This window comes from Sciurus carolinensis, chromosome 10, assembly GCF_902686445.1.
Source record: "Sciurus carolinensis chromosome 10, mSciCar1.2, whole genome shotgun sequence".
Taxonomy (NCBI): domain Eukaryota; kingdom Metazoa; phylum Chordata; class Mammalia; order Rodentia; family Sciuridae; genus Sciurus; species Sciurus carolinensis.
Genome location: NC_062222.1, coordinates 135,155,994 through 135,166,860, shown reverse-complemented (window position 1 = coordinate 135,166,860; position 10,867 = coordinate 135,155,994).

Below are 10,867 nucleotides of genomic sequence, written 5' to 3'. Positions count from 1 at the left end.
TGTGAAGAGAGAGTCTACAGAGTAGGAAAAAATCTTTACCACACACATTTCAGATAGAGCACTAATCTTCAGGATTTATAAAGAACTCAAAAAACTTAACACCAAAAATATAAAGAACCCAATCAATATATGGGCTGAGGAAATGAGCAGACACGTCACAAAAGATCTACAAGTGATCAACAGATATATGAAAAAATGTTCAACATCCCTAGTACTTAGAGAAATGCAAATCAAAACTACTCTAAGATTTCATCTCGCCCCAATTAGAATGGCTATTATCAAGAATACAAGCAACAATAGCTGTTGGCGAGGATGTGGGGAAAAAGGTACACTCATCCATTGCTGGTAGGGTTGCAAATTAGTGCAGCCACTCTGGAAAGCAGTATGGAGATTCCTTAGAAAACTTGGAATGGACCTACCATTTGACCCAGCTATCCCACTCCTTGGCCTATACCCAAAGGACTTAAAATCAGCATACTACAGAGATACAGCCACATCAATGTTCATAGCAGCTCAATTCACAATAGCTAAACTATGGAAACAACCTAGGTGCCCTTAAATGGATGAATGGATAAAGAGACTATGGTATATATACACAGTGGAATATTACTCAGCTTTAACAAAGAATAAAATTTTGGTTTTTGCAGGTAAATGTATGGAGTTGGGGAATATCATGCTAAGTGAGATAAGCCAATCCCAAAAAACCAAAGGTCAAATATTTTCTCTGATAAGTGGATGCTGATACATCACGGTGGTGGGAGGGAGGTAAGGGAAGAAGAATGGGGGAACTTTGGATTGGCCAGAGGGGAATGTCAGGAGGGGAGGAGGTAGGGGGTTTAGAAAGACGGTGTAATGAGACAGACATCATCACCCTATGTACGTGTATGACTGCATGAATGATGTGACTCTACATCGTGTACAACCAGAGAAATGAATAGTTGTACCCCATTTGTGTATAATGAATCAAAATGCAGTCTGCAGTCATGTGTAACTAAATAGAACGAAATCCTTTTAAAAAGTGCACAACACCTTCCAATATCACCACTCCCGGGGACCAAGCCTTTAACACGTTGAAGCTTTGGGGGACATTACCTTTATCCACACTTTCACCTCCATGTGGATGAGGGTGGAAATCTGGGGTGTCTGGAAAAACACATGCAAACTCTCCTTGAAAGTACAACCCTCAGAGCCAGCTGCAGAGTGCGTTCCCTGGAAATGAGCCTGGCTCACACTCCACCACTCCACCACCACGGGATTGGTCAGCAGACACAACCAAGCGCAAGTAACAGAACAGCCGTCCTCTGCTGTCCCTCACCACAGTGGTCTGAGTCACCAGCCCCGCCAGCTGGGATCGCTGCTTCTACCCTGGTCCTCACTGCAGTGAGCAGTCAGCTTGGAGACCTGAGTGGTCCTGTTAAAACACAATCCAATCATGTCTCTCTCTGCTCAAAATTCCCCAGCGGCTTCTCCAGCTGGGGAGACTTGCCTCCCCCAGGCCTCATACCGTCAGAGCTCACCGTTTACACTCCCAGCCAAGAGCATCCTGTGCCCCCCAAAGGCACGCGTGTCTCCCTGTCACTTACCCAAGTATCTCTGTGTCTTCTTCATTCACCTTATTATCTGTTTTCTCTATTACACTGTAAGCTCCAGGCAGGAGTTTTGTTTCTTTGTCCCTGATACCTAAAACAGTGCCTGCATACACAAAGTGCTCAATAAATGTTGAAAGAGAGAAAAACACTGCAGAACTCTAATAAAAGTAACCTGATCCTATCAATGTTCTAGAGATTCAGCAGAACCATGATTTCTTTCACCACCTACTGTCTACCTGGGTTGATTAAATTGCCACCGCTGTTTTACCAGGTCAAGGGGATGGAATCTATTCTTATCAATAGGTTCAGAGATTGAATGGCTGGGCCTCGCGCCCTGGGGGGGCTTCAGGACCTGGGGTGCCCGCTCTTCCCCTGCTCGGGGTCTGCCAACGTCTCCCCGGTTTCAAGTTCTAGAGTGAAAGGCCTCTTCACGGTGAGGGGACAAGAACCTGGTAAAGCCAGGCGCCCCTCCAAGAGCAGGACACAGCCACTGGTGGGGGGGGTCCCTGGCGGGAGAGCTTCACACAGGAAGGCACGGAGTGGGAGGGGCCGCCTGGAGGGCCAGGGTTGACGATGGTGGACGCGAAGGAGTCACCATTTGGGCGCTGGGCTCGGTGACTCCGCTCAGCACAGAACTGAAGAACAGGCACAGAGATAGCAAGCAAGCAGCAGGCTCACTGCAAAGCCACAGAGACAGGCTTCTCCAGAGAGGACGGGCCCCAGAGCCAGGAGTCCAGTGGGGGAGTTTTGACCTGTCCTTTTAAGGTTCTGGAATTTCCTCCTCTCCTTACCTCCTCCCTGCCCACGCTCCTCACCATTACTGATTGGTGCCCCTCTGTCCACACGTCTGCTTTAGTTTTCTATTGGATCCCCACTTAGGGGCACAAGGAGGGGAGGGTCTGTCTGACTGGGTCCCTGCTGTGTCCACGGGCACGTTCATCAGGCAGAAGTTGGCCTCATAGACCTCTCCACGCTCCTCTGTTCTGGCCCTGCCCTTCCTCCTCCCTGGCCACCTCGCCTGCTGCCTCCGCCTTCCGCACCTCCCTCAAGGAGAAAGCCCGTGGGGTGAGCCCAGGAACCTAGCCAGCCCCGCCAGGCCCTGCAGCCGGCAGGTCCCCTGGCCACCTGGATCTGTTTCCTCATCTGAAAGAAGCTTCTGCCCAGCTTGAAAAGTCCACCTTTGAGGAATCGATGGCTGGACCTGAGAGAGCCAAGTGCTGGCTCTCTTTCTCTGTCACGCACCCTGTTGGCGATTCTTCCCTGGTGACACCGACAAGCACACTTCTCAGGCCCAGCTGCTCTGCTGACTGCTAAAGCCCAGGGCCCAGAGTCACAGGGGAAGCTACTAAGCCATCAGCCCTGGTCCCCTGGGTCACGTCATTTGCTGACCTGATACTGAGTGCCACTCTGAAGCTCAGGGTTGGAGACCTGGGTTCAAATCCTGGCCCCACCTCTAACTCGCTGGGCTACCCCTTGGCAGGGACTTAACCTTCTTTCTCAGTTCCCTCATCTGCAAGTGGGAGGTTGTCACAGCCCCAGCACATGGTGGTCTGATTGGACTCCACAGGATTAGTGCCATTCAGCTCCGGACACCAGCAGAAGAAACCGCTCTCATCATTAAGTGAGCTTCGTCAGATACTCCAGAGTTGGGGAGATGATTTGGGGACACACAAGTGCCCTGGAGGGAAGCCCCTATCCGCTCACATCTCTGTCTGTGCCAGACTCAGACACGCTCACTGCAGACACAGAACCCACCAGGACCACACTGCATTTGTGCTTTTGGCATGAAATACCTGGTTTTGACGCAGACTTGCAAAGAAACAGTGATCTGCAAACACCCACATCCGAAAGTCCAAGGGGAAAATGCCAGCCACACCATCAAGATAAGCAGCGGTGGGTTTTGTTGGGAAGATGTGATTTATGCAGGCAGCGCAGCTTCATCCTGAGAGGGCTCCTGAGGCTGGGGGGCAGGGTGTGAGGGGAAGGGGTGCGGAGTCCCACCCTCCCTGCTTCCCACCCCACATGGCACCCGCCTCCTGATATTCCCTGGCCCTGGCTGACCCCCACCTGGTAGGGGCAAACCCCCAACCTGCAGGTCAGTCTCTACAGAAAGTGGCCTCCCCCAGCACAGCCCCCAGTCCCTGAAGGTCCCCACCCGCTGGCTCTCCGTGTGCTCCCTCCTAGCGCCAATCCCATGGGCAAATGTGAAGATATTCCCACGGTTCATTGCTTGCTTCCTGTCACTCCAGCTGAATGGCAATGTCCACGGAAGGAAGCGCCATGCCCAACTGTCCCGTGCCCATCTCCATCCCAGTCCTGGTACCTGCTGGGTTCCACATTGCCAGACAAGTTAAGGGGTGACCGGGAAGGGTTAGAGTCCATGACGTGCCATCTCCGGTTCCCGCTCCCACCTTCAGGAGGCAGAGGGGACAAAAGAGAAAACAGACGCGGAAGAGAAGACTTCCCAGGGCCTCCTGGCCAAGAGGTCCGGAGCCCAGAACCAACTCCAGTGAGAAACCAAAGGGGCCCTTGCTGCGCAGCCTCCAGCGCTCCGGTGAGCCCTGAGCCTCTGAAGTCACCCTGAGGAGGGTCTCCACCTCCTAGGGGACGGCCCCATGGGGACCCCAGCTTCCTTTCCTTCTCACTTCTGTGGGCTTGAGAACCCCACAACGTGCTCGCGTGTGTCTGGGTAGTGTGGGGAGCCGGGGACTGGGGGGTGGCCTGGCCGTGGGGCTCTCCTGCCTCTGCCTGGTGCGGGCAGCCTGACGGGCTTCAGTGCAGGCCGATGACACTCCAGGAGGCCGGCAGGAGGGAGGCGAGGGGCCTGAACTGTGGCCCCAGTGCTCAGCTCCCGCGCAGGAGACGGCGACTCCGACGGCTCGTCAGTGGACAGCTCCCAATGAGCTGGCCTTGTCTGCAGCCTCCTCCTTCATCTGTCCCTCTGTCTATCCATCCGAAACTTACTGGGCAGTCAGTTCTCCTTTAAAAATCTACCCTCTACCTGCCTGACCTTGACAGGCAGCCTGTAAAGGGTATAAAAGGACAATGCCCAATGTCTGAGGTTTACCTCGTGCCATTCACGGGCATCTTACTAGGTGACACCAACACAAATCCTATCAGAAAGGGGCTATTCCTACCCCCAGGAGGAAGCAGAGACCCAGGAGAGCTGTTCCCAAGATGCAGAGCCTGAATGTGAACCGGGCCTCACAAGTGCAGCGGGCACAGGAGGGCGGGGCGGAGGAGGAGGACTGGGCCAAGCTTTGTGTCCCTTGGAGGCTCTGTCCCATCCTCTGTCACGTGGGCATGGGAAGCCCTGGCCCCCGAGACTGCCCTGAGGACGAGAGTCGGAAGCGCATATGGAGTGGGGATCAGCATGAGCCTCAGAGACGCGCAGAGGAACGGTTTCCACTCACAGTGCTCAGGGTTCAACAGCTCACGGAGGGGGAGACCCTCAAGGTCAAGGAGCAGCGAGCCCAGTGAGCCCAGAACTCAAAAACCTACAACCAAAAGAACAAATACCCCAACCAATGAATGGGCTGAGAAACCGAATAAGCACTTCACAGAAGAAGAAATGTGACCAGGCGACAAATATATGAAAAAATGTTCAGCATCTCTAGCGATTAGAGAAATGCAAATCAAAACTACACTGAGATTCCATCCCACCCCAGTCAGAATGGTAGTCATCAAGAACACAAGCCACAATAAGCGTTGGCAAGGATGTGGGGACAGGCACACTCATACAGTGCTGGTGGGACTGCAAATTGGCTCAACCACTATGGAAAGCAGTGTGGAGATTCCTTAGAAAACCTGGAATGGAACTTGACCCAGCTATCCCACTCCTCGGTTTATACTCAAAGGATTTAAAATCAGCATACTACAGTGACACAGCCACATCAATGTTTATAGCAGCTCAATTCACAATAGCTAAGCTATGGAACCAAACTAGATGCCCTTCAAGAGATGAATGGATAAATAAATTGTGGTATATATATACAAGGAATAGTACTCAGCCTTAAAGAAGAATGAAATTATGGCATTTGCTGGTCAATGGAAGGTGCTGGAGAATATCATGCTAAGTAAAATAAGCCAATCCCAAAGAACCAAAGACCAAATGTTTTCTCTCATATGCAGATGCTAATTCACAATGGGGGGACTAGGGAAGAATAGAGGTACTTTGGATTAGACAGAGAAGAGTGAAGGGAGGGGAGTGGGTATGGAGGTGGGAAGGACAGTGGAATGAATCGGACATTACGACCCTGTGTGCATATGTGAATACCCGACCTGTGTGATTCTCCAGCATGTACAACCAGAAGAAAGAGAAGTTATACTCCATTTATGTATGAGGTACGATATGTCAATACATTCTACTATTATGTATAACCGATTAGAATAAATTAAAAACTTCCATCATAAGGGTTAGGGGCTCTCACAAAAAATGCTTGAAAACCTACTATTTCAACTGTTTGATCCAAGGAAAAATATTTCCGTCATAAAAATTTAAGTATATTTGCCAATAATGCACAGATATTTAAATTCCTCAAATTAAAAAAATAAACTAAATGGCAGACACAAAATCTACATATATGACCAGAATTCCTTTACTAATAGCAAGCTGATTCTCTCGTGTTCACATCTTCACATCTTGATGCCAGTGAAAATTCCAAATTGTGTAAAAGCTGTAATTTTGCAATAGTGCCGAAACTCTTGATAATATAGAGTAATTATGTGTTTATGTCTGACCCATTCCTTACTTTAAAATTGTGATTAATTACAGACATTAAAAAAAGAAACAATGACCCTGCTAGCTTTGGAGGTCAGCTAGCGCAGGACGGAAGCCTGGCCACCGACGGGTGGCAGGGCCTTGGAAGGCCGGTGAGTTCCTGCGGGGCGGGGCCCTGGCTACAGGCCTCCATTGTTCTCTGGTGCAAAGCCCAGGGCCTGGCACGTAGGGTGGGCGGTGCTGGTTGGATGGATGGGAAGGTGGGCGAAAGGCTGGACGGATGAACAGTTACCTGCCTGCAAGGTTGCTGGGCACATGCCTGGATGGATATGGACGGGTGGGTAGGGAGATGGCCAGCTGGGTGGATGGACAGAATTCCAGAATTGTTAGTGTCTGGCAGCTCAGTCTACCCCCTTCTCTTCAAGTGACCAGAGGCCTGAAGGCAGGAAAGTGACTTTCTCAAGAACACGAGGTTCATCAGGCCCAATCTGAGGGCTCCTGGCCCTACTACTGTGCCCCACGCACCACCCCCTGTAAGCTTCCTGACGCCATTTGTTGCTTGCTTAACCTGAAGCAGAGAACCTGGATTATTCAGCCCACATTCTCTGTCCTGCGCTCAGGAGTGTGGGGGACAGGGAGGGAGGGGGCACCCCCATGTCTGGCCTGTGCTTGGGCGGTGCCTCCGCGGTCTTCATCTGGTGAACCCTCACAAGGTGGGAAGGTGGGTTCAGGGGCGGCCTGCCCACCTGCACGCCACAGCTCTCCCGAGAACCCGATGCTGGCAGATGTGAAGTCGGCAAGCCTAGTTACCCCACTCGCCGGCTGTGCAAGTTGAGGACAGTGGCCTGACCTCTCTGTCCTCCTAAACACGAGGGCTGTTCTGTCCTTTGGGGTTACGGATGGCACATGAGATTCCAAACCAAAGGTTTTCCAAAGTCACGTGTGCAGGAAAGGCCGTTGAGGAGGAGCCGCCTAGCCGCAGGGCGGAGCCTTGGTGTCCCCGAGAGCCTGGCCATAGAGCTTCCGTGCAGTGGAGGGAACTCCGCGGCAGCCGCGGGTGGAGGTACCCAGGCCACAGGTAATAGGAGAGGCCATGAAGCCAAGATGCCCTCCGCCCTGGCCTTGCCGCAGGCCTGCTGTTCCAGGAGCCGAGTCAAGAGAAGCACGCCGCGTGGCGGGAACTGACGGCCGGCACACCTGGACGAGGCTGGCCTGACCTTGGCTCTGTGGCCTGGAAGGGCTGACTAGCCCAAAGCCGAGCACAGGAGCCGGGCGTGAGCAGGAGCTGGGAGCTGGGGGTGCCCCGGCCAAGGCCAGGAGGGAGCACTGAGTCCGCAGACTCCACGGTGCCTGTGGCCGTTCTCAGACTCCTCCGGGGACAGTGGGTCTGCTGGAGCTCCACGCCAGGTCCCCTGCAGGCTGGGCACTATGGCTGCCCCCTCTTGTGCTTGAGGACCTTGGACCCCAGAGGGCAGGGCAGCTGTCCAGTCTCGGGGTGGTCGAGGGGGGAGTTCAGAATCTAAATCCAGGTCTGTCGACTCAGCGCCCGTGCGTCCTTTCCTATCTGCACCATTCCTGCTGCTGGTCACAAAAGGACTTCCAAATGCCACTCGAGGGCCCCGCGGGAAGGACTGAGCACGCTCACGCCCCCCACAGGCGGAGGAAGTGTCCCACAGGCTGGCCGCAGCAAGGGGGAGGCGGCCAGCCTGGAGGACCCCAGAGGCCTCCCTGGAGCCAAGGCGCCCGGGCCTCCCTCATGGCCCCAGCCCAGGTCACAGCAGAGGGCTCCCAGAGAAGCCACAGGCTCCTTCTCTCTGGCTGCAGGGGCAGGTTTGGTTTGGTACATGAGATAAAAGTCAGAAGTGCCCACAAGTGGACACTCCAGAAGTGACCCCCGACTAGTGAGGGACAAGCTCTGTGTCTGTGTGTGTGTGTGTGTGTGTGTGTGTGCGTGCGCACACACAGGTGTGGTTCTGTTTCTCTGAGGAGCTCTGATTTGTCGTCTCCAGGGTCCACACACCATGTTTCCTGCTTCCTTCTCCCTGGACACTGGGCCCAGGCCAGTCCTTCCTCGGGGCGGCCCTTCTGGTGACGGAATCACCACACGTGCCCACGCTCACTTGTCCTAGCTCTCGGGAGCACTCTCTCGGTCCCACGAACATGGGAGGGGTGGAGAAAGAGCCCGGACGGTCCCGTGGGTGGGCAATGGCCTCAGGTGTCTGTCGTCTCAGTTTGGTTTGATTTTGCCTTTTCTCCTCGAATTTTGGCCTCCCCTCATCTCCTCTCCTGTGTCATAAGCTGGACCTCCGTGCTGGGCAGTCGTGACGGAGGAGCCTGTGCCGCCCAGGCTGACGGTGCCCCAGGCCCAGCGCTCGGCACTGGAATAGCTGGTGAGCAAGACCCGGCCTGAACCAAGGCCTCCTGGAACTCAGGCGGCCACAGCCACGGATGGTCAGAGAGGCAGGGGCCGCTCTGCCCTCCAGCCTGGAGATGCCCAAAGGCTTCCACGGGGAGTCAGGAGAAGAGGGGGACAGACACCAGGCAGAGCCATGGGCGAAGGCTGGGGGGCTGCGGGTGACAGACCAGCAAGCAGATCCCAGAGATTCGGGAGGGACTGGCCTCTCCAGGTGAGCGCCCTCTGACCTTCTGGAATCTGGATAAAAAACGCAGGGTTGCGGGGGTGGGGGCACCTTATTTTAGTCTTTGTCTACACTGGGGAAAACACGATTAAAAGCAGTGTTATCCTTAAGGACCTTCCCAGACAAGGACATGGCCTGAAGGGCAGGGAGCGTCAGCACGTTCCCACAGGAGGAGCCAGCGCCCCGCGTCCAGTCCCCTGTCTGTAAATGGCCGACGGTGTTGGACATCCACCCGCCTGAGGGAACGGCAGGGTTCCCAGGCCAGGAGGCTGAGCAAGGAGGCCTGCCCTCCTCCGCAGGCCTCCCAGAGCCCCAGCAGGAGAGACCGTGCACGGCGAGTCGGATTCTCTGGGAACAAAGCAGCCTGACCAACTTGTGAGCTACAGGAAGAGGGGCTCACCCGCTTGAAAGGAGCCAGGGAGGAGGGGAAGGACAGCGCCCGCGGGGTCACAAAGGCGACCTGCAGGCGGACGGTCGGCCACAGAGCCGCAGAACCCCACAGAAACGGGGTGCACAAAGCAGCTTTAAAGGCCTGAGAACACGACCTACGGCGGGTGAAGCCAGACGCAGGACTGTGCAGTCATGATCACCAGAGATGCCGCGCAGGCTGCGGGCCGGCTCCGCGGGAAGGGCTTGCCCAGCACGACCAGCCCTGGCTTCCCGGCCCGCGCTGCCAAAAGCAGTGTAGACGTGCCCAGGAAAAGGAGTGGCGGGAATCCGCTGCGGGAGAGCAGGTGCGGAGGAGCAGCTTCCGCTTTGCCTTTTACACGTGTGCGGTTCGTTTTTCCCAAATGTGTCCTGCTTTCCGGGGGAGCGTGCTATGCTGAAATCAGAGAGAAGCGTTTAGGAATGAGGAACGGAAAATGAGGGTCAGGGACAAAAGCCGGAAAAAGAGAACAGAGAAGCACATGGTGAAGTAGGAATAGAGTCCACGCCCCTAAATGTGCCACGGGCCACACGCTCTCTGCCTGCGTGCCACCCACCCCAGTGGCCAGTGCGTCCACCAGGGTCCACGCACCCTCGTGGGAGGTCTTGTTGGGCAAGAGGCTGTCATCCTGGGGGTGAGCCAGAGGGGTGGGGACAGGCTGTGGGGAAACCAGGGTGATCACTCAGTCCAGGAGCGTCCAGGGAGGCCTCCTTTGCAGGTGGCCAGGAGCTCCAGGGGAAGGTGACGGGAGGAGGGCACGGGGAGACGGGGGTTCCAGAGAGGGTGGGGCGAGCATTCACCAGGAGACACTAGGACGGTCTTCCCAACCAGCTGGCCACTGTGGTCCCAGTGCAGCCGCAGCCTGGCCCGGGGGCCCGGACTTCGATCGCTCCCGTCTCGGTGTGTTCTACATTAAGAAGCCCTTGCGCTCGGAGGCAGGGTCCTGCTTCCCCCTGGACAGCCGCTGACAGAGGCGTCATTACTACTGTTCTTTCACACAAAACTGAGACTGAAATTGAAATGGGGGGTGGGGAACCAAGGCCAGAACCTGGAGTGGACAGCATGTGTCCTCTTAGGGACCAACTCGTGTCCCCTCAAAACTACGCTGCAGCCCTACGCCAGCGCGAGTACATGCCAATGTAGAGCCCCGAGAGGTGATTAAGGTTGAATGAGCTCCTAAGGGTGGGTCCCCAGTCCAATAGGACTAGTGTCCTGATGAGAGGACATGGCACATCCCTGAGGGGAGGCCACACGAGTCCACAGAGGACGCAGCCATCTGCAAGGCAGAGCCCTCAGAAGAATCTTGACTGAACTTCCAGCCTTCGGAATTGTGGGACAATACATCTCTGCTGTTTAAACAGCCCAGTCTGTGGCGTTTTGTTACAGCGGCCTGAGCAGACCACTATAAGCTCCCAGCCAGCTCTGCCACTAGCTGCTGTGTGACCTTGGACACTTGCTTAACCTCTCTATGCCTTTGTTTCCTGGACTGTAA